Source organism: Stegodyphus dumicola, chromosome 2 (genome assembly GCF_044657685.1).
Source record: "Stegodyphus dumicola isolate Sdum_Otavi_A_Nest chromosome 2, ASM4465768v1".
In the NCBI taxonomy this organism is placed as follows: domain Eukaryota; kingdom Metazoa; phylum Arthropoda; class Arachnida; order Araneae; family Eresidae; genus Stegodyphus; species Stegodyphus dumicola.
The window spans coordinates 180,784,189-180,808,635 of NC_140769.1; positions in this window are offsets into that span (position 1 = coordinate 180,784,189).

Sequence of the window (24,447 nt, forward strand, 5' to 3'; positions counted from 1 at the left end):
TCATCACAACTGAAAACCCTCCATGTATTACCTAAGGCATTTTCAAATTTTGTTTTATTTTTAATAACTACCATCTTTATATTTGTATTGTTCCTTTGTGCACATAATTAAATTTTGGCGCATTCTGATAGCAAAATGGCAAATTAGAAGTCATATGTCTTTAATTGTCTTTAAAATTATATCCTCCCAGAAAAAATAACTTGATATTTTGTTGCTAATTTTCCTACGCTTTGGATAAATGCTACTTCTCCTTTATGTTAAAAATAAATTACATGGGCTTTTATTTAACTATTTTTGTTCCTTTTAGCAAAATTAGTTAAAAACTAAAAATTTATAGCTATTAAAAAGTAGAATAATCTTCCTAAATGTCCATTATTTCTCTTTATTAAGCCTTCTTTTGTATAATTTTCCGCGATTCTTATATCCATTGTCCTGAAGTAGAACATAATACGCATATAAAGAAGACTAAACGTTGGTTATCTAGTAATGGGAAAATAAAGTTCCAATAGTTATCTTCTTATACTTATCTAATAATCATCTGGTTTTAATTGTTATAAAGCTGAATGAATTATGTAGAAAGTTTTGAACATAAATTAAGCATTATATCTTATAATTCAAAACTAATATGCATTTTGAATTAGTCGCGTTGTAGAGTCATTAGGTATTTTTTTGGAAGCAGGAGAGATGAAAAAATATGCAACGCGCCTTCACCGGGAATCGAACCACGGGCCTTTGGAATACGCGCTCAGCGTGCAGACTACCATATTACGAAGGCATGCTAAGAAGGCGGGAGAAATACCTTATAGGGCTAGGCCCCTCCTGGAACAGCTTGAAATGTAATTATCTAGAATCTGGACTCCCTTAAAAAATAATAAAATGCTTATCTTGTGTATTTAAGCATAACGTACAAAATATTAAGCATGCTGTTAAATATAAATATGACATTTTAATATAAAATAATTCATGCTAAGAGAAAAACATCAGATTTACCTTCTAAAGAAAGCAACGAGGTAAAAATTTCCCTTTGTTTGAACTTATGGGTAATATTTTTACAGTTCATAAGCTGGCAGACTAGTTAGACTCTGCTTTTGTAAGATTAGGGTGTCAACCTTAGCTGTTACAGCGATATCAAGTATGACCTAGAAATTTCAGTTTTGAAAATTGATGATCGTCTGTAATTCATTGCTGTCTATTCGCAGACATATGTCTACCCTGTTGGATAAGAAAAATATGAAATTATCCAAAATTAGTTATTAAAGAAATGATGCGGCAGGTCAAGATGACAATGATGTCAAGACGTTCCTGTTGGAATCTTTCACCGAAGACCGAGCGATAAGTCGCGGTTGTAAGATTTAGTGGCCCTCAAGATCACCAAACTTGACCCCGGCAGATTTTTGGTTGTCGCCTCACTTCCTATTACCTTGTGGTGGTGGTGGAAATGTTGAACATCTGTTACTATAAAATAAATAATAAAATAAATGCATAGTGTCATGTTATTGTGATCTGTTTGATTTTCTGTTTGCGCGATTTGAATAAAACGTCTCAATATGACATGTGAGTGCTCTTTGTAGGTTACTTTTCTAAACATTTTTTTTTTTTTTTTTTTTACATATAAACAAATCCAATGACTTTCTGACCATACTGGCTCAAACAGAAAGTTTTTCCGTGCATTCCTTCTTTTATTACGAATTTTTGAACTTTGCACGAATTTATGACGCACCCGGTATATTTATATATATGTGTGTGTGTGTTACATTATTTTACATATACATATATAATTACGAACTAACATGCAATAAGAAAGTTACATTTCGTAAAACACGTTTTAATAGGTATTTATGCTAAAAAAATTCATCATAAATAACAAAAAAGAAAAAAAAAAAAAAAAAAGTAAAAAGCGTAATAGTACTTAATAAACAACTAATACCTCTTTTGTTATCATAAAACACATTTTTAATTAAACATAATCGTAACAGTACTGTCATAATACAGTTTAGTCTTTCTGTCAGCCACAAAATTTTTCGGATTCTCCATAAGTTCAACTATAGAGTTGTTTTCTCATTTAATTATAAAATTCGTTGTTCATTTGACCATCCATTTATTTTAAAGACCCCATCTCTTTTATTTTAATTTTTTGTGAAATTAACCTGTCATGTCGAAGTGATTAACGTATATCGGCTAAACTGAAACAGCATTGAAGTTTCTAGCCAGAGTGTATGGATCATATGTTTAAAAGCAGAAATAAAGAAATTTTTGATAGCTGATTACAATTTGACACTTAATAATAAGTTTGATTTCAGATCTATAAAAATTAACCGTTTTTTTAGTTAGTAAATTAGATTTCCTTGAACCCTTCCACATTATCAAAAATTTTTCTTCTTTAGTTAATGCAATAAATTTTTCAACGCTTTCAAATTTCTTATATTTTAGTTTTTCCACTTTTCATTTCTGTTTTTCTCTACAGATCACGTTACATTAATTTTCACTTTGCTCCGCTCATTTCTTTCCGTTTCGTTTATTAAATCGTGTTTAATAAAATCGTTTTGCTCCTCCGGCTGCTGAAATTTTCGTCTCGTCTTCTGCAACTGAGATACCTATGTTTGATTGTTCTCGAAATTGATATCAAAATCTTTGCCAAAACAAGGTTGTTTTTCCGTCTAATTTTAATTTGTTATATATATGTATATATATATTTATATATAATTGTTCTTTCCTATAGTTCTTTGTTTCAAGTTACAACTCCCTACAAGAATGAGTTCTTAGAATCGCATTGAATGCGAATGGATAAGAAGTAATATTTAAAGAAGCTTCAAATTACTTCGAGAGAGAGAGTTAGGAAACCTGAGTAGCGCGTGTTTGGGCTAAATCTCTCTTGAAGATGTTACGCTCGGCCGTATATTACGTCTCCTTTTAATATTCGCCGGCTAGTTTTTCCTGTTAGAGCAGCTCGCTTGTTACATGCAGTAAACATTCTCCACCCAAGATTTATTAGCAAGTAATAGGCAGCTTCTTCCTGTCCACGCTTGGAAAGTGAGCTGCAAGCTCATTTAAATGAATTCTAGCGGTATAAAAGGTTATCCAGTGAGAATCATTATTCAGACGCTCCATTACTGAGAAACGAATGCTTAGTAAATGATTATTGCTGTTACAGAAAGAGGCGATTCAAAGAGAAAGAGGCAGTTTTTGTCAGTAGTAAATATTAGTATTATTGCTTTGTATAATTTTCCTTATTGACAAAGAAAAACAGGGTTTTCTTAGAACCACTTCTAGACGTTTCAAAAGTTTACTATTTTTTTACGAATTTAATAAAGCATGAATGATTGATAGTGGATAAATGTGTATAATAAAGTTTAGTTATATGGCTCTAGTTAAATTTACTGAAGGATAAAAAAATAATTTTCTAACTGACATAAAATTGTTGGTTTTTATGACTAAAAATAAAATCATTGGAACTGCTAATAATTGTGTAATTTTTTTGCTAAAATGGTGGATATAACTGTGAAAGAAAATTTAAGTGAGATGAATGTAATCATTCTTTAATATGCCCTTTCTTATCTGAATGTAGAAAAGCTATTCCTTCTAAATCAGCTCAACAAGGGAATACACATGACGTCATCATTATTTTCTGGTCTATTCGATTGCGTAAGCTTGGATTCAGGTGATTTAATTTCTGTATGATTTAAAAATCCGGCTCATCATCACTTAAAATTAAGGGGATGCTAACAACGAAGAATTAAGCTTTTTGATTTAAAAATCCACCATTGTTAACAGAAAAAAAGGATGGAGCTGATAAAACTTAGAAAATTACTTTAGGAATTAAAAATTCATTCGGAAGATTCTTATTTCTATCTACGCCATGATGTAAAGATGGAAATTCTGCTATGCTTAGTTTGACCTTTAAGTAAGGATATGTGAGAAGAATTAAATTTTAAACAAATAAAACGTCGATTTAAAAAAAATTCCTAAGAAATATTGTATTGCCGTTACAATATTATGAAAATTTTGAAGAATATTTATGAAATTATGAAAATTTTGAAGAATACTCTGTGGTTAGAAAGAGTTAAATTAAGTTTCAAGATTTGATTCAAACGAACTAATCAGTTAACAAACAGAGAAAACAGACGAAAAAGAAAGAGGGTAAAACTGTAGAGACTTTTTTTTTTTTTTTTTTTTTTTTTTTTTGAGCAAGAGAGATGAAAAATTAGCAAACCGCCTTCGCCGGAAATCGAACCACGGACCTCTCGAATACCGGCCCAGCGTTCAGAACCAGTACACCACGAAGGCACGCTAGGAAAGCAGGAGAAATAACATTATATACTCCCCTTTTTTTAAGAGCGACTTGGGTTTTCAGGAGACCCAATCGCCAAATCCTGGGTGTGGAGAAACCTCATCCAACACCCTTTTAGTTCTTGCGCCACTGTAGAGACATTAGGTAAATTGGAAAAGCCGGAGAGATGAAAAATGAGCAATCCGCCTTCGCAGGGAATCGAACCATGGACCTCTGGAATACCGGCCCTGAGTGCAGAACCGCAACACCACGAGGGCACGCTAGGAAAGTGGGAGAAATACCTTATAAAACCCAATATGTTTAATCATATTACATTGTAATGACAGTGTGCAAACAGAAGAACTGGACAGGACTTGCAATAACATTGTACATACAAATTTGAGTTCAACCAGCAGATCTTATATTGCCGCCACCGACAGTTGTTACAATGTTTACTTTGTCACACATAAAGAGATATATGCACATTATTACACATTTGTCACACATAAGAGGATATTTGGACATTTTTAGAACAATTTCGATAAAGAATTAAAACAAAAGCAAATGTTTTAGAATAAAAAAATTTGGCAACACTTTATTATTTGAAATAAGAATTATCGTCTACTACATTTAATTTTGTTTTTCTTTCTTAACGGCGCATGTAAACAAGCTGTGGATTCAAAGATATGATTTTGTGTTTTCCGAAGAGAAGTATTCTTATTCTGTAGTTCAAAATGATGCACGGTATTATAATTTTATAAGAGCCGAATAAGCAACATTTTTAATCGGAAAAGGGAATGTACATGGAAAGTACACTACAATCGAAAAAGGTAAGTACTGTTTTTAATGCTTCTAAAATTAAATCGTTGGCAACAACAGTAAATTCTTCTACACAGAAATTAATTGCAAAATCTTTAAATAAATCTGTAGCAACAATAAATAAAATAATAAACCAAGATTTACAATATAAAAAAATTAAAAATCATAATGTTCACAAGATTTTGCTGAGGCATGTGGCTCAACGCAGAACAATTTGTAGAACCCTGTATTACCCTATTTAGCAAGAGATTAATGGAAATGCATTGTGACCTTTAAAAAAGTATGGGTTTACCTAAGTGATTGCAACAAAAAAAGGTCAGTTTTATTACCCAAAATGAAGAAGAAAAAATGTACAAACCTGGTTCAGTCAAAGGGGCAAAGAAAATTTCATAACAGGTTTATGATTGTCGCAGGATTCTCATACAACATGAAACTAAAAATCAGAACAGTGGGGGGAAAAAGTGTTAAAAATCAACCCAATTTACTATCAAGAGAAAGCTTTACGTCTGGTATTTACGGAAGAAATTCTGCTTCTTTATCCCAATGACTTTCAAAGAATGAAACTTCATACAAGTTATACTTCTAAAAGTATCATTGCATTCCTTAAAAAAATTAAGACTAATGCAGGTATTTCATAGATATTTTTCAATATTTTCCTACGAAGTGCCCTGAATTTCATCTATGGATTACTATCTCTTTGGTCTCTTCAAAAGAGCTTTTTCTAAGTGCAAATCCACCACGATTGATCCACCACTCTGGAAAGCAGTGAAAAACGAATGAGAAATTTACGAAAACCCTTCTGATGCAGACTTCTAATCCAGAAAAAAAGCTATCAGCGAACGTTAAGAAAATACGCTTTATATTTTAAACATTTAAACCATGGCTTTAACTTTTTTCAATCGCCACCCCTTTTTATTACTGAGATTTTTTCGCGACCCCCAGGACCCCATAATATTTACTAAAATTTTGTGGGACCCCATAAGCATTGCGCAAATCCGACACACACGTGTATGAAACTGTCAATTTTTTCACTTGTACTGTAATATACTATTGCTGTTTTAGGTCATTCATTTATAATTTTAAGACATAGAACAATGTGGAAATTTTAAATAAGTAACGTGTAGCAACCTTAAATTTCGGTCAACTACGCTTGAGAATTTTAACACTCTCTATTGAACTTAACTAATTTTATTTCATAAAGTACAGAAACCTGAAGGTAAATTTATCTTTGTCTCTGAAAAACAAAGAAGTGATTGAATAAATTTTAGTCTTTTACTTTTAATTTTTTACTTTAGTCCGAATCTTCCTTAATTTAATGAATAATTGATTTTAATATCTTGACATTTAGCGAAAGTTGATAGATAGAAATGTCCGGTTTCTTGATGAACTCCCGTTTCACTACTACAATAACTTCTTTCTTTCTTTTTCTGATTTTTTTTTTTTTTTTTTTTTTTTGAAAATGGGATTATAATCAACTGTTCCGAGCTTTTCATTATGTTTTAAAACTCGGTAAATCATTGCTTTTGATAATTTACTAAACACAGCAATTTTACTTCTTTTAATATCTCAATTTTAAACACGTACTGTTTTATTCCTAATAATTTTCAGTGAATGAAAATTTTGCAAATGTTTCTGGCTTTTAACTGAAATAGCTATTTTTTTAAAGTAATGAATCGTAGATGTCATGGCAACTTTAATTAACTTGACAATTTTGCTTATTTCTCTTTATCGCTTTATCGGCTCATACGTAACCAATGCAGACGTCTCAATCTTATGCAATTCGCTTTTTAAATAAAATTCAAGAGAGAAAAATTTATTAAAGAATTAATGAATTTATTAAAGCGAATTAAAGAGTCATTTCATTCATGCGGCTTTCATTTCTGTATGACCCGCCGTTGAAGAGCTTATGGAGCATAATTTTGTGTACCATTTGGAGCCTATTACATATTCTGTTAACTTCATTTACACCAACCGCAACCCGCCTGCTGTCGCCAGGATGATTAGTATTGACGAACATGCGGTGAACCGCAATGACCACTGCTTTCCCATATCAGTAACCACACTCCCGCTTGAAAAAAAAAAAACTTTGCATCTTAAAGTTCCCGACTTGGAATGCAACCCATCCCAATTTTCCACGACGTTTTACCGCTAAGGTATTCTTTTAGTAAAACAGAAAGAAAATTAATAGCGAAAGTGTTTTCCATCAGGAAACCGCATCTAGAAGGAAACAGATTTGCGTCCGGAAGTTGCAGTTTCGACTCTAAAATAAAATGCATTTCTTGAATTGATTTTTTACTCAAGTTTTTGTAAACTGTAACTAATATTAGAGAATGGATTTCAGTTTTTGATTTCATCAACCTTGATACTAATTATATCAACTTCTATGAATAGGAAGATACAAATTATATCAGCTTCTATGTACTAAGTTACAATCTAAAAAATCAAACGGTAAAATTTGTTCTCCCTATTTTATTAACAATGATATTTTTAACCTCATACGGTTCTTTATTACTAATTCACCAAATGAAAAAAACTTTAGACAGAAAAATCACTTCAGGAGAGCATTCGATAATACGATTAATTAAACAACTTTGATGAATGCAATTCTCAACATGAATATTAAAGAAAATGTTCATTTTACAACAAATTTCGTAGTTAAGATTTCTAAAATTAAATCTAAGAGGATTTTATTGCTAAATCTTCATTTTAAACCTTATTTTTTGTAGTTTTTAGATATATGTTTTGCATACAAAACGAAGAAAATTTTGAATCCAAGCCCAGTTTGAATTTTTTAACAGAAAATTTGAATTCAACTGCATAAAATAGCATTTAGAAAACATAGGATAAATAAATACAGAAATTACAGGAAAGTCTTGACATTCCTATTTTAAAAGGATAAATCCTATCATTTAGTTTATTGCATGTCACTTATTATTTAAGACAGATCTATCCATTATTTGTTGTCATTATTGTTGTTGTTGTGATTATGATATTTATCATCACATAAACAGCAGTTAGATCCAACGTCGAGGTTAATTGCAACAATTCTTAATTGCGAGTACCACTTCAAGCTGCATGTATAATAAAGATTCCGAATTCTGAATTCAAAATTTCATTTCATGCATCTAATTTTATACACAGATTTTAATACAACTTCGCTCAATACTCGAGCAGGCGACGTTGAGCTGCAGAAGTTTCATGAGACGAACTTTATAGTAGAGTTAGGGAAAAAAATACCCTTAATGAAACATACTGCTTTTCACTTGTCTCAGTTTCGTGATTTCATGTCGAGCTCTTCCAATGTCATGAGACAGTGCCGTTGTGATTGCTTTGGAAACAGTCCTTTGACAAACTGAAACATGAAAGCATCCTGTCCAAATTATGCCGTCAAATTTGAAAGAAATAAGTGTTCAATAAAACTAAGAGGTAAAGTCAAAAACAAAAGAGTAGTCCTAAACCACTGAATTACTGCCTTCAAATTTTAATGTCGATACGATAAGGTCCAGCTAGTACCATCTGCTAGGTCCTTCTCAGAGATTCCATTGTATTATCAAGTACCACAATTCATCAATTTTCTATTGAGCCACAGTTCCCATTGAGAAGAAGGGTGTTGTTTGCATTATACCGAAGGATAAAGAGCATTATAAATTTAACTAATGCTTTCTGAGAAGCAATATGGTCATGAAAATAAATTGCAGTCTTTGGATGGATTTGCCATAACATCCATAACGGTGCTAAGATGAAAGTAATTTGTAATATTTACTGAAACTATCTGATAATTTCATTTGAAGCATGCAACAAATATCGCCGGTTACAATCTTTGATTTTCTTAATCTTAACATGTCCCTTGTTCTCAAGACGCTTTTAGACACTCAAGATGCTCACATTAGACCGCAGCACATTCAATAACTCTGGCATATCTCTGATTAAATAACTAAACTCAGTCACTTGTGATTTCTAACTAATATGTCCTGCTTGAAAAGTTTTATTGAAGATACTTTGTAAGGAATATGTTAATTTTATTAAGAGTTAAATCTTGAGTTAAATTTCCTTTAGAATCACATCTGAATACATAATGAGGAAGAGCGGTATTTAACCGCGAAATTCTTCGGTCTTAGTAAGAGAGATACCAGGTATTCTGGCTGCACGCGTCCGCCATTTTAGGCTACTCTCTCGTAAGCTATTTTTACGCTCGGCCGTACTTCAGGACCTTCATAGTTTCGCAGTCTGTTAACGTTAAGGGGTCAACTCTGTTAGAATTTTGATAGCTTCGACTATATCTCTTTAGTTAAGATTAGTTTAGTTTAATTCTTAGTCTCTTAAGTTCAAGCACGAGTGTCGGCTTTATTGTACAACTCCAAAACGGAGTTCTGCCAAATCTTATTTTGAATAATAAAGGGTTATTTTACCTTTCCATCTTGTTGTTTCCTGTCACACGAACTCAAGCGATTGTTCGCTTACTAGTTCTTAAGCTTCTTCACTTTCAACAGTAACTTAGAATTACCCAGTGAGGAACTCTACAGCTTTCAAGCTTCCATTCAATCAGCGTGTAAGATATAACCCAAGTTTATAAGAGTTTATATTAAGTTTCTTTACCTTTCCTATCTCTTCTAGCTTCCTTACCAGAATGAGTTTTTAGAATCGCGTTAAATGCAAATGCGAAGCCGTAGTATTAAAGTCGAAGTTCCACTGACTTCGACAGAGAGAATTAGGATTCTTGACTAGCGCCCGTTTGCCTTTTGGCTACGTCTCTCTAAGCTGTTACTACGCTCTGCAGTATTACGTGCCCTTGATAGGTCCGCTAGCTAATTTAATGTAATGGACCAACTAGTTTAGAAATAGTGTCAGCTTCCGCTAAATCTCTTTAGTTAGTCATCAGTTAAGTTCTTATTTCTTACATTTTTGACTTTAAGCCCAAGTGGAGGCTTTGTTTTTCGTCCTGAGAAAGGGACCATCTGTTAAACTTTATTTTGAGCAATAAAGGGTAATTAACACTTCTTGAGTTTACGTTTCTATTTTTGGACTTACGCCATTATTCGCTTAGTAGTTCACTAGCTTCCTTAACACTTAGTTAATAAATAAAAGTGAGAATCCTTATAAGCGAGACAACAAAAAGTTTCCACAGCATTAAAGTTTTCATGTTTTTGCGATTATGCTATTGATTATATGTATACATGCAGATATATTCGCCTGGGGTGGGAAAATTCACACATAGAGGTGTACGATGACATTTATGTGCACACTAAGTACACGTGTGCGTATAAACTACCTTAGAAATTATTTTTTGTCTTGCGTATTTAACTACATACTTCAAAGTACACGAGAGCTATTTACCTAAAAGGCGGGTGACTTCATAAGTGATTTTTAAAAAAGAAAATTACCTTGCACCTACGTTAAAAATAATCACGAAATAACCATCAAATGCAGCCAGCGCTTTGGCTGGGATTTGACACCGGTTAAACCGCCGGCATTCATCAATTTCAGCCATTGCGGTGTTTTTGGATGATATTGATATAAATTAGAATATAAGAAATTCTAAGAACAAAACTTTGCTAAAATTCATACTGTATGAAATCATGTTCTGTTCTTATACAAAACTAAAAAAGCTACTTTAATTTAATAAAAAATGATCACCATATAACTTGATAAAGTCAATATCAGCCGTGAAGGTTTGCTCAGGTAACAAGGACACAATCTGGTTAAGATTATCATAGCCTTTTTTCTATCTTTCGCTTAATGATGCGAATCTCTGCAAGAAAAATTGTAGTTTTCCCATATGCATCTTATTATAAAAGTTTTCTTTTGTGAAATAATAGACGAAGATAATTTTGTGCTGTTTAACAGTAAACAAATTAAGAAATTCAAGATAAAAATTAGCGTATTAAATTTTAAAATTAACAATTATAAAAAAGAAATTACCACTGAAATGAAAAGATGGGCTGAATTTTGCCTTTGCTGCTTCGAGGAACAAATTGTAAATTGTAAGACTTCATGAAAGAAGCTGTCAGCTTCAGATAGATATTTATCTTCTTCTTTTGAGGTCAACGAAGCATCAAACCCTGGTAAGTGCTCCGATCATTAACGTTTTAAAATTTATTAAGAAATATCAATTCCTTTTGGAAAATTCGAATAATTAAAATGTAATTCCTGTCTCAAAAATCGAATTTTATGTCTTCTGGTAATGAATGAAAATATTTTATTTTTGTCGCTTTTTTAAGCTGCAAGATCCCATTTTTTAATAAAATCGAAATCTATTAAATATTAAAATTAATCATTTGCCTCCTATTTGCTTTTTGATTGTTTTTTCAGTTCGATATTAATCAGAAATTATAGGGTATTTAATCTGAATTAATATTAAATTATTTTAACAACTTGTCTTACATGTTTTGATTATGTTTGTCCTAGCTCTAAAGTACTATGTATTCAAGAAGGGTAAATTCCCTTTCATCACGTTTACAGTCTTGGAAAATCTGCAAAAATTGTTAATGAGTTTGGTAAAAGAATAAAAAAGATTAAAAATAAAATTTTTTTTAAAAAAAAACACCGATCTTGCGTGATCACCGATGAAGCATCTTCAGCATTATCAGCTATTTTCATGTATAAGTCACTCCTGTTTTGGAAGTAAGTGGGAATAAAAGATAAGTATTTTACGGCTTATCACTTGCTTAGTGGTTTTAGCGTTCGCCTTTAGAAATGTTATGTTATTGTTACGTTCGATTCATTGATGAAGGAACCTTTACAAAAATCAAATTTCTAAACTTCATTTGCATTATTCGATAATAGTTGATAGTCAATGTGGATTATTTTAAAGACTCGATGATTTAAATGCTTTTTAAACCATTTTATCATTTGGATCATATCAATAATGAGAGAGAATATTGTATTATTAAGCTGCATACTACATCTTATTATACTGCATACCACATCTTTACTATCTTAACAAGATCTGGAAGCTATAAATTAAAATGGGCGGAGTAAATATGTCTATTTCGTTTGATGGTAGAATATGCTTAAATGCCAGTTTATTTCAGTGATATGTAAATACTATTGTGGGTAAGTTTATGGCGGAATAGTCAAAAAGAATCCTGTATAATGTAGTAAGTTCGGGATCGCATGATTTAGCAAATAGCTATAGCTTATACTAAATGCAGGTATCTTCTTTTCATAACTATTATAGTAACCTCAGTGAGAAATGGTTGGGCCTCCAGCATCTGATCTGTGATGCGTCAGGGGTCGAAGAATCCATTCCATACCCGTGTGACCAGGGAATATTGAGTCTCTTTGTGACCATGTCTTCCACGCAATAAAACGCAGTGGAAGGTGAGAACAAAAAGAAATTCTCTCTCTCTCCAGGTAGAAAGGTGAGATAAGATTTGTTCTTTATTTGCATTCTTATTTTCCTCGGACGGCTTTTCTCGACTGCTTGTCATGCGATAGCCAATGGGAAGAGGGTCTGAGAGTAGGGGCGTGAGACTGGACACGATGTAAGCGATTTTTTACTGTTGGTTTCACTACTGCCCCCTCCTTGTAATTTGGTCGGCACCGAAATGTGATAAAATAAAGCGAAGAAAAGAAGGATAAATTGAACCGCGAAAAGGAGAAAAAAATTGTGGTTCCGACTTCACAGTGCCGTGACACAGGAAGTTCACCAAAGGAGAAAATTATCTGTTTGCTTTGTTTCGAGGAGTGGCAGAGACTAACGAGCCGGTAGTTTTCAGTTTTACTTTTTCCGTTTCGCTTTACTTATTTTTTAATTTCCCATTACTTTTCTAACCGAAAACGGTTTTTTTTAATACTGAACTGAAAGGATTTTTTTATTCTTCGCATGAATATGGACGCAGCGTGGAGTTTTCTTTCTGCTTAAAAGCTTCGAATGTCTAAAAGGTCGGGGATAAGCAGAAGTATTCAAAGCAAGAAATGTTTTCTCTTTTAATGCGGAAACCAGCTTTACAAAATTAAGTCTGCAAATAAAATATTTACGATTTACTTTGACTGCCATTTTATTTTATTTTTATTTTAATTTATTTATTATTATTATTTTTTTTTACATCAACTTGAATGCAGAATTTCTTGCACAGTACCAATTTCTACAGAGCAATTTTGCTTAAGAAAGTTAGAGAATGAAACAATCAAAGTTGTTTAAAAGGTTAGAAAATCGGGTAAAACATGCAAAATGCCGTGTCAAAAATATGCAATTGCAATCCAACTGATTCTCGAAGGATAAGGACATGCAGCTAGACGTTAGAACATAACTTAGGAATTTTGTCTTTAAATTTAGACTGTGAGACAAAAATAGGGTGAATCTTTTAGTCTTGTTTTTGTAACGCTTATCTACTAAATCGGAGCAAGAAAAGTAAAAAGCTGATAAAGAAATTTTAGAAAGACTTAGTTTAACACTATAAAATTTACAATCTTCAGTAAACAAACAGACTCATATTATTGGCTCACTAATTACTGAAATTACCGCGATCACAGAAAGAAGTGTCTTAATTACATATATTATTGAGAAACAGGAGTGGAAAAAGCAAAATCTTTTAGGACAAACAAATAAACAAACTAGAAAGGTCTTTATATTAAAAGAAAAAGCAAAAAACAATAAGGCATTCGTACGAAGAAAACTGCACTTTGATTCTTTTAAGCAAAAACAGATGACGAAATTAATTTTCTTTACCTATGTCATCAGACTAAATATTCTTAACAAATTTTCAGAAAAGAAAGAAAGCATCATTGTTATTATTATCATGGTTAAAAAATTTAGATGACCAACTCTGCAACAGGCGTTTCAACATTTTCTTAAACGCACACTTTTTATACTCAAAGTATTGCAACGTAATAAATATTTAACATTCTAAACACGCCAATGAAAAATAAATATTTCAGACAAACCGATTATAAAATGTAATTAGTGGAATCCCCGTTAATTGTAAGGTTCCGTATCAGTTTATAATTTGTTCTATGATTTATCTGATATAACACAGGCGGAAAAATTTGTTTAGTTCATTAAGTGTTGAAGCTAATAGTTAGTTATACTAAATTTCATTTCTTTAAGGCGTTTGCGACCTTTATCGCTGTGGAATGCCGGGATATTCATATGAGATCGAACTTAAAGCGTTGTTTTCAATATAGTGGTGCAGCTGCAGATTTATTCTGAAGTTATCAATGTACCTTGAATAAAATATCTGATGTGGACTCCACATGACTTCCATGTACTCTTTTTTAAATTATACATATTTTTTGCTGCACCTGACTTAAACTTATTGCCTCGAATTTCATTAAAAATATATTTCTAATTCAATTACTTCAATTCTCACTTCCCGACAAGGATATATTCAATAAAAAGACAAGAATATAAACTCTCACTTCCCGATATAAACTCAATCTTCATTAAAAACTGTAAATTGCAGAGATACCTAACACACCAATATATATTAAAAACCAGTTAAAAAAACAGTTTTTACAATTGAAATTAGAATTTCTACGGGAAAAGAAACTATTCGGCCAGCGAATTTTGGTCACGGTAGGCAAAAAGACACTGAAGTTGGTGCACCATCTGAATTTACTATTTAACAAGAATTCAAATGTAAACAAATGACGGCCTCGTTAGCCTTAGCGCCATTTAAACTTTTAAATTGCTGTTAATTCTATAACAGCATGCAGATTAACTAAAGGTATAAAACTTTTAACCGGAACATAAGAACGACAGAATTCAATCACGTTTAGCACTTTAAGCAAAAAATGCACAATTTACCTATATATAAGAAACAAAACCTGGACTCACCGTGCCGGGTAACAGGAATGGCAATATATATATACATTTGGTGCGATTGCAAAGAAAACGGGAGGGGAAATCTATATGCTGTAGCAGCTCCACATGCAAAAACTCAAAGTTCTTCGGTTACACGTTTTTGAGTTAATGCGAGCTATATGCATACGTGCGTACGTACAGACGTTATTAAAAAATGTCTGTTCTGAATCCATTTTAAATCCATTTTACAATCCGTTTTGGAAAAACAAGTCATTTATTCTGTCCGTAAGTTTAGAAGTCCTGAGAAAATATCGTTCAAAGGCATTCGAAAGTGGTCAAAATGTATATTTTCGCTGAAATAGGATACCCGAAATTTTTCACGATTACAGCATTTCTTTTACTTCTAGGAAGTACTAGGAATTAAAGAAAAATAAATTAATTAAAAAAATCTGAAAGCTTAGATTTTTACATTACGCCCAAACGGGTGTTTTTTTTTTTTTTTTTTTTTTTTTTTTTTTTTTTTTTTTTACATTCTGTATTAGCTTTTCTTATTAAATATCATGTTGTTCGCACTTAAACCATAAAATTCAGTTCAACAGCAATATAGCAAAATAATTTAAAAATGAGCATATCTTTAGAATTTCCGATACAATGCGCCTCGCTCCTTGGAGATAAAAAAAAAAAAAACTTTTTTTTCCTCCGTACAGTGTTGCCATTGCCCGCTTTGAAACCGTTAAGTTTGTCAATCAAAAGTTCGTTAAAATTTTACAAAATATGAAATAGATAATAAAACAAATTCCAAATTTTTGCTTCCAGATGCACATATTCAGGGGGAAACGTACGTTATTCAAAATTTAATGGCTCTAGGTACCGTCGTTTTAACACATTGCGAGAGACATACATGCATTTATGCAGATTCTTCATTATTTAATTTCTTTAAATATAATGCAGGGCTCTAATATTTAATGGCAATAATTTGAAAAGTGAATCAACGCAAAATGCCACAACTAAATTAATAGTCCTTATGGGCAATTTGCCCCTTTGGACTAAAATAAAGAATAAAAATAATGCCCTTAAAAATAAGCCCGTTCTTGCTTTTCTTTTCTGTAAACAATGCTGCAGTTTTATTATTATCTTTTGTTTTGGTGATTACTTTCAGAATATAAAAAAGAGAAAGGTTAATGAATAGCTTGAAAAATCTTTCAGGTGCCTTAATAAATTTCGCTAATAAAGACTGTCTAAATTATTGGCCAATCTCAATAAAATGTATCTACCACGAACAGAATAGATTTTTAATATGAATCCAAAAACATTTTCCGCCTAATTTGGATAGTGGTTAATGACTCACACTGCCGTACTGAAAAGTCCAGGTTCGAATCCCGAAGAAGACATGGATGTTTGTAAATGTATAGTGTCTGAGGCATGGGGGAACTCAGAATATGCGCCGAGCTGAAAGTTCTAACGAGAGGTTAATGATAGCGGAAAAAAGTCGGAGACCTCGGACCCGTTCCTCCGACGTGCTCTTTCAGAATCGGGGACGCAACTGAACAAAGTCGTAGTGTCACCTGTATGGTGCCCAAGGCTCTTCCCAACGACAGGCGCCACCATGCTTCTTGCCAGGATGAATTTCGTAGACTTGTTCTGATATAAGACAAGATAGCTTAATCACAACAACAACAAAAGAACTTTATCTATTGGGAAAGAAAACATTTTATTTCCTTTGGACTACAAGCAGCCGAGCGGTAAAATCGCAGAGCCCTGGTAATTCCACCCCCGAAGAATGAGATGTATGGGAGTTTTCGTGTTTTTCTCTGTGAATAACGTGAATATGAGCTGATTTCTCCATGAAGGTATTCCTCTCCTTAGGCAGATAGCCCCAGCATGCATTTCAACAATCCAAATAATAATAATAATATTTATTTTTTCCCTCTGTGAAACTATAGATTTCTTATATGCATTAGAAATAAACTCTTTGTAACTGAAACACCAAGCAGCCACTTCGAATACAGTCATCTGCTGGCAGTATATGAGGAAAGTTGAGTTTGTTTCGAGAACTTTCTGATATATATATCCTTCTTTTTCAGTAACAAAAAATTTTATACCTGAAGGAAAGAGATTTATTGTATTCGAAGTCAAAAAGATTTATCTAATTAATCAGTTTAAAAAAAAGACCTTTTGCTAAATATGAAATAAGTTACAAATGTACTATCATGTGCTTTTATCAATTGTATCACTATAATTGCCCGTAAGAAATGAATGGTGTCCGCCGAAAACGTCGCGGAGAAAACAACGCAAGCGAAAACATCGTGGGAGAAAAGAAAGCAAAGAAAAAACATCACAGTTCTAAAACATTGTGGTACAAAATATCGTGGTCGAAAATAAAGCGGTTCAAAAACTTCGCGGTTTAAAAACATCGTCGTCGAAAACATCGTGGTAAAAAATAAAGTACCTACATATCATGTCATGATGACAACATCGCACACATGCGTTTTTCAGGTTTTAAAAGCTGTAAATGCATATTTGCATAATGATTTGGGAGAGCGAGAAGGAAAGAGGGATATTTTTTCTTTTATATTTCATATTTTTGAATGAATTAATAAAATTTCGCTGAAACTTGAGGAAACTTAAGCATTTAAAATTTGAAAATGAGTAGAAAATTAACGCAACTTTTAGAACTTAATAGGATTTTAAATTTACATAATTAATTAACAAAGGTCATTAATAAATTAATCTTTTTTTAATAAAGTTTTACCGATAAATTTTTTATGAAGAATACAGTCTAAAAATGCTTATAAAAAGGAAGCTAAATAACTGCATGAGGTTACCCCTATAAAAATTGCTTAGTTAATTATAAAATTATTTTCTTTCACATTTGTTAATCTGATATTCTTTTCGTCAAAATTATATTTTGTTTTGTTTCAGTTTAAAGTGTCGTTAACATTTTCATGTATAGCATGTAATCAGTTTTTGAGTGTCGATTTGTTAGTTATAACGAAAGTCAGTTACATAATGTGTCAGCATGGGATTTGAAAAACGGGTGTGTGCGATGTTATTGTCACGCGATGAGCTGTAGGTACTTTATTTTTTACCATGATATTTTCGATGACGATGTTTTTAAACTGCGAAGTTTTTGAACCGCTTTATTTTCGACCACGATATACCACGATGTTTTAGAACTACGATGTTTTCTCTTTGCTTTCTTTTGTCCCACAACGTTTTCGCCTTGCGTTGTTTCCTCCGCGACGTTTTCGGCTGTAACCGAAATTAAGCAATCATTCAACAAATTAGAAGCTACTTATATGCATATCAGCTTTTCCTTCATAAGGATAGGAAGTGGTTGCAGAATTACTTCAACAATAATTGCGATACGGATAAGAAAGTTTCATTTTCTATTCTCATTGATTATATCATAAAAATACTGCTGTTCCTTCCTCCACTGTTTTTCACAATCAGGTTATCTTTCACACGAATGGCAGTGCCTTGAAATAATATGTCTACGCGATAAGTTTAGTTATCGACAGTCTAAGAAGACTTCTCTTAGTAGAAAGTTTTTTTTACGAACATCTCCTCCCCAAACGGAACTAGGTTGATTTCTTATTTGATGGTCCCCTTGTCGATGCTTCTAGTTACTGAATGTTTTTATCACGCCTTCACTTGCAAATGCGCCAGACGAGAAAAGTTTACCAAAAAATAAATTCTGCTCAGAAAAACTTCGACAAAGATAGATGCCGCTCATGCAAGTGGATGAACCCCATTTTTATCGCCTTCTTTTGAAATCTTTCTGGAAAGAGGGTGAGACGGAGTCTACAGAGTAGTTTCCCCCCTTGAGGCTGTTGTTTATGTTCAGGTCGCTTGATCCGCTTGTGATTTTTACAGATATCCGTTTCCTGTGGGGATTAGTTTCACTTTTGTTTCATTCGACTTTTGAAAATAAAACTGCTTACAATGATGAACGGGATCTTTGCAAAATATTCACTTCATAATGTACTTTGATAAGAGTTTTTTTTGTTACAGAAACTATCTAAAAGCGATTTACAATCTTTAATAATGCAGCTAAAGATATTTATTTTTTTATTTATCAGAACGGAAACAATAAAGGAAAAGATAATGAGTATATTGCCAAGTAGCACGGCAACATCGTAACGACGTTGCCAAACTAGTCGCGAGTCATGTTGCAAAAACGTTGTATGTCGTCTTTAAGACGCCCAGATGTCCGCGAAACTCCATTGTTTTGCAACCGTTGCAAAGATGTCTTTATTACATCTTTACAGATGAGGTTTTTGTCGGATAGACGTAGTTATTGCGTATTTTGCAGATTATATTTTAGTTGTGAAGGCATCGTATCGCGACGTCTTAACGACGCCTAAATGTTCGCAAAATTCCATCTTTTTGCAATAGTTGTGGAAACGTTGTGAAAATGTCCTTGTGTTACATATTGATTTATGCAGAAAAATAAGCTTAATAATTAATATATTTTTCTTCTTTTTTAAAATTTTGTATTACCTGTATTTTCTAAAGTTTAAATATTTTATCATTTCCTGAAAACCAGAAAATAATACAATTTTTTCTCTTTAGACTAAATATGCATAATTAATAATAGCCTTAATTATTTTCAGTACTTTAAACTATATTTTTTAAATAACTTAAATTATTTTCAGTACTTTAAACTATATTTTTTAAATAAATTATTTTCAACACTTTAAACTATATTTTTTAAATAACTTAAATTTTAAGTTACGCTTATTTAAGATTTCCTCATTTTTTTCCTTAATCTTTTCGCATGTAAGTGAGAGTATTTATGAAAGTAGTTATTATAAATATATAACATTAATAGTAGGTTTTAAGTAAATAAAGGTAAAGATCTATATGTGGGTAAAAAAAGAGCGTTTTTAATTATAACAGCATTATCACATTTATTTCTGTTAAATCTCAGAGACATTAAAAATTGCCCCTGTCATGATAAATTAGGAAGCGGTTCTAAAGGTAACATAATGAGTATTTTACCTGAACTCAAGTATAAATTTATTCGCGTTTAACAGTAAAAAATATAACCATTAATTTCTATATCTCCAAGATATGCGAATGAAAGACAGTATAAAGAAGTTAATAAATGTGATCAAAAATATACCTAAATCTAATAATTTCCCATATTCATATCTAAAATGAAATAATAACCTAACAAACATCATACATGACAGCACTATTTAAGAAAAACATGAACTAGTAGTGTTTGAAAGTATAAATAGCAGAAAGAAGGTAATAAATTTCCAATTAATAAAAAATATTTGCGGTTTTAAACAGTAAACAATTAAAAGTGCAATAACTATGGATTGCAGTATTTACTAGTAATGCTGATGTTTCTTAACACCATTTCTTTCAATCATGTTAATGTATTTACTTATTTTTAGTTTCAACATTTTAGAAAAGTGGTAGATTGCAATGATTATTTCATGCACTTTTTATAATCAATAACTTTCCTTTTGTTACTGTAGAGAAATAATTTAAATAATATAGCAAGCTAAGTACGTTAAAGTAAGCTCTTCGTTAAAGTAAATCTTAGCACAGGATGAAACTTTTTGTTTCTATTTATTACGAATTTCTTTGTTATCACAAGCACATAAAAGTAAGCGAAGAAAGTAGAATATACTTAAATTTAATAAAAAATAAAACCTAATTTCCAACATTAATTTATTGAGATAATCTAATAAACATACATAACGTCAATATTTTAAAAAACGCAAATTACACAGTGTTTGGAAGAATAGATACCAAACGAAAAGTAATAAAACTCAATTTGCAATCAATAAAAAATATTTAGTGTTTTTTAATATTACACAATTAAATATCACATAATTATAGATTACACTATTTCATAGAAATGCTAATGTTTCCTAACTCTATTTTTTGATCATACATTTCATACACTGTTTAAAATCATTAACCTTTTCTGCATACTGTACAAAAGACAACAATGTGCATTATTATTAATTTTAATGTATTGCTTCTTGTTATTTTTACATATATATAATTCATCTTCAGTAGTCATATTAAGTACTGGTATCAGTCCAATAATTTCTTTGTATTTTGAAAATAATGAGTATACCATAACAGCTTGAATTGTTGTTGCTTCTGCATTGATTGTATTTTTAGCAAAACCAAAAAGTGCCTTATCTTTGTATGTAATTTTTGGTTTTATATGAATTAATTCTGAGTACCAACCTTTCTTTATGAATACAATAATCGATTAATATGAATGATATACGATATGGCACTAAGGACGTTATAACCGAAGCACACCGCTAATCAGGGTATCCAAATATTCCACCGCTGGAACCGCAGAAGATTGGAGAACAAACACTACAATATAACATTTTAATCACCGGAAACACATAAAACACAAAAACAGAGCACTATATTCACGATTAGCATTGTAGCACGTTGCAGTCGATATTTTCTAGCAGATATTCACAAATAAAATAAGAACAAATTCCGCATTCTCACGATGATTTCTCCACAATTCAGAGGCTTCCAAACAGGAGCTCACAGCAGTGCCACTTCACTCGCTGAAGGCAGTTGAAGTAAGTAGATAGGGATAGAACAATGATAAGATTCAATGTGCGTTCTTTGATTGACAGTGCATTAGAGTTACTTTTAATATAAGCAATATTATTTATATCAATCATTGCTTAATTCAATTTCAAACATGAAATCAGTTTTTTCAAAAGCCTTACAAATAACATCTTTACCAAATTACTTGAAAAAACTGCTGTAATCTCAAGTAATCGCGCAGTTAACTTCGAATTTGGTAGCTAGCCAAAGCGCGCAAAACCTCAAGATGTTCGTTTATATAAGCATCCAGTAAATAATGTACGTGGACTGCCATCGGTTGAAGAGCAATGCAGTGTAACTTTCAGCGAGTTATACGAGTGCATTAAACCTTTCGACGGTATTTCTGATAATTTAATAGAATCTTTTTCAAATGGCCTAGAAGAATTATTTCAATTGAATAGGATTACGAACAATGTTTACAAGATTATATTTGCAAAAAAATATTTATCGGGCTCGCTAAAAATGTGTAATGTTAATGTCGCCGAATCCCGAGTCTACCGTATAGGATTAAGCCAAGCATTTTTTAATGCATGGAGATAGACAAAAACATAACAAACATTTCATCAGAATTTTTATAGGTAATAAATTTCGTATTTTTGTTCACTGTTTCTCTAAATTTTATGTTGAAATTTATTAGTAATTTATCAAATCCATTAATTTTGTCGTTTTCCATGAAAAGTGTTAATATTTCTTTCTCTTTTTCCATTAATTTTTTCCGTTCTGCTTCTCCTGACTGTTGGTGAGTTTTCCGTCATATATATTGAACAGCCGTTAAATATGCATGGATATGCATCGTCTTTTAACATTGGACGTTTTCTCGGAATTCTTAAAATCGCCCCATTTTTATCCATGAATGCATTTTCACGCGCAATCATATCTTCGTGAAATTTGTCCTTTTTGCACTGTATGCGGTAAAATGTTTCATATTATGTCAGCATATTAATTCAAATAAATTTGTTCTTATTTCAAAAATAAAAAATAAAGTCATATTTCGGTAGTAAAACGATTGTTAACATGTGATTTGCATTGATTTCGGAAATATGATTTTTTTTAAATATATAAAATGCATAACTTAATACCTTACTTTATAACTTAGTTTCATTTTTAAATATTTTGCTATAGTATTTATAAAAAATATTTTAAGTATTAATTATTTTAACAAAATTTTAAACAATAATTTAGCACGTATTTTTAGTACTGATTAAATTTAATAAATCAAAAGTATTTATATTTCATTAGATGAATCTACCTTAGATTAATATATTTAGATGAAATAAAGTAATGAAACATTGTGAAGTATATCTTATGCGGATTTCAGATTCTTGAAAGGGCAGATTTAGTCTCTTTTCATTCTAAAAGTAACGCTGATGAATTATGAAAAAAAAAAAAAAAAAAAAAAAATGCTAAAACGATCGCGTCTAAAAGCGGTCATATCATGACATTTCAGCGACGTCGACAAATTGCCAAGGTGCAAAGGCAAATATTTTGCGTCTTCGAAACGTTGTAAAGACGTCGTAAAAGTTACCATGACCACTTTGCAACCTCTCAGACCAGTTTGCAACGTCTTTGCAACGTCGTGTAGCTGTAAGAAACGAAATTTTTAAAAATGCTGCACTGTAAATACTAATTAAATAGAACTTGTTAGTTTTACTTCAGACACACATTCCTTGAATTAAATTATTAATAACAATTAATTGTTTTCAATAAAAGATTGTATGGATACTTACAAGATTACAGTATTGAAAATAACAAAGTTTGTTCTAGAATGAATAATTTCCAGATATATTAGTACTTTTAAGTTCTGTAAGCAAATATTTGAGAAATCTATGATCATTTTTATGTCATCTGTCATTCCTACTTTCAGTGCCATTTGTAAAGAATTCATTAGCTATTGTATACACTGGCTTTTCCAACTCTTTTAAATACATACTATTACACGAGTATGATAATAAAGAAATGTTAAACTTCATGAATTTATTAGCACTGAATTTTACGAAAAAGAGTAAGAATTAGTATTTACACCAATTACATCAACTTTCTATTATTAAAAATTTATAAATATCTTCAGGAAACAATAGAAGTATATTCTAATTTCTAAGGGGAGTCATCACCTTTACACATTCAAAATATCGAATTTTATTATTATTATTATTATTATTATTTTCATTTTTAGAAGATGTAGACATTTCTGAGTCTGTTAAAACAAACGGCGTAAAGATATTTGAATTAGAACCTTAAAAATTATGAAATAAAGAAAACGATTCTGAGGTAAATATTGCTAGATCGGGCATTTAAATCATCACCTGACGATTGTTTACATTTGTACACGAAGTTGCCTACGAATGTTCACTCGTAGATTGCTTTAATTTTTACTGTTAACATCATGTATATTGGTAAAACTGAATGTGTCGGACAGATTCAGAAAAGAATGGGCACTATATTACGAAAGAGAAAGCAAGAAATGAAGGGGAAGAAACTTAGTGACAATAACACTCTCAGTGGAAAAGGTCGCCTTAAGGATGATAACGTAACCGAATTGGCAATTTATTATAGAAATGCTATTAGAAAACTTTGCAATTCTGTAAAAGATATGCAAAAGGCAGTGTGGGTAATATTTTACCACAAACGTTCAACCGACGTGGAACCTACTCACAATTTTTGCTAAACAGGAGGGGATTCGTGGTGTACGTATCAAAGAGTGAGTGCGAGTGAAAATCTGAAATCGTACAAACATAAAAATTCAATTCCTCCACCTGTAATGGATGGAATGAATCTGTAATGGATGCTACCAAAGATATATTTAAAGATCTTATCGTGCGATTATTACTAAAAAAGTGTTTAGGAGGACATACACAGAATCCAAATGAATTGTTGAATGCTTTGATTTGGAAATTGTGTCCTAAAAACTACGGGTGTGGTTATAATATTGTTAAGACAGCAGTGAATGAGGCAGTTATTATATATAACGATGGTCAACCTGCGCGATTACATACTATGAATGAACTTG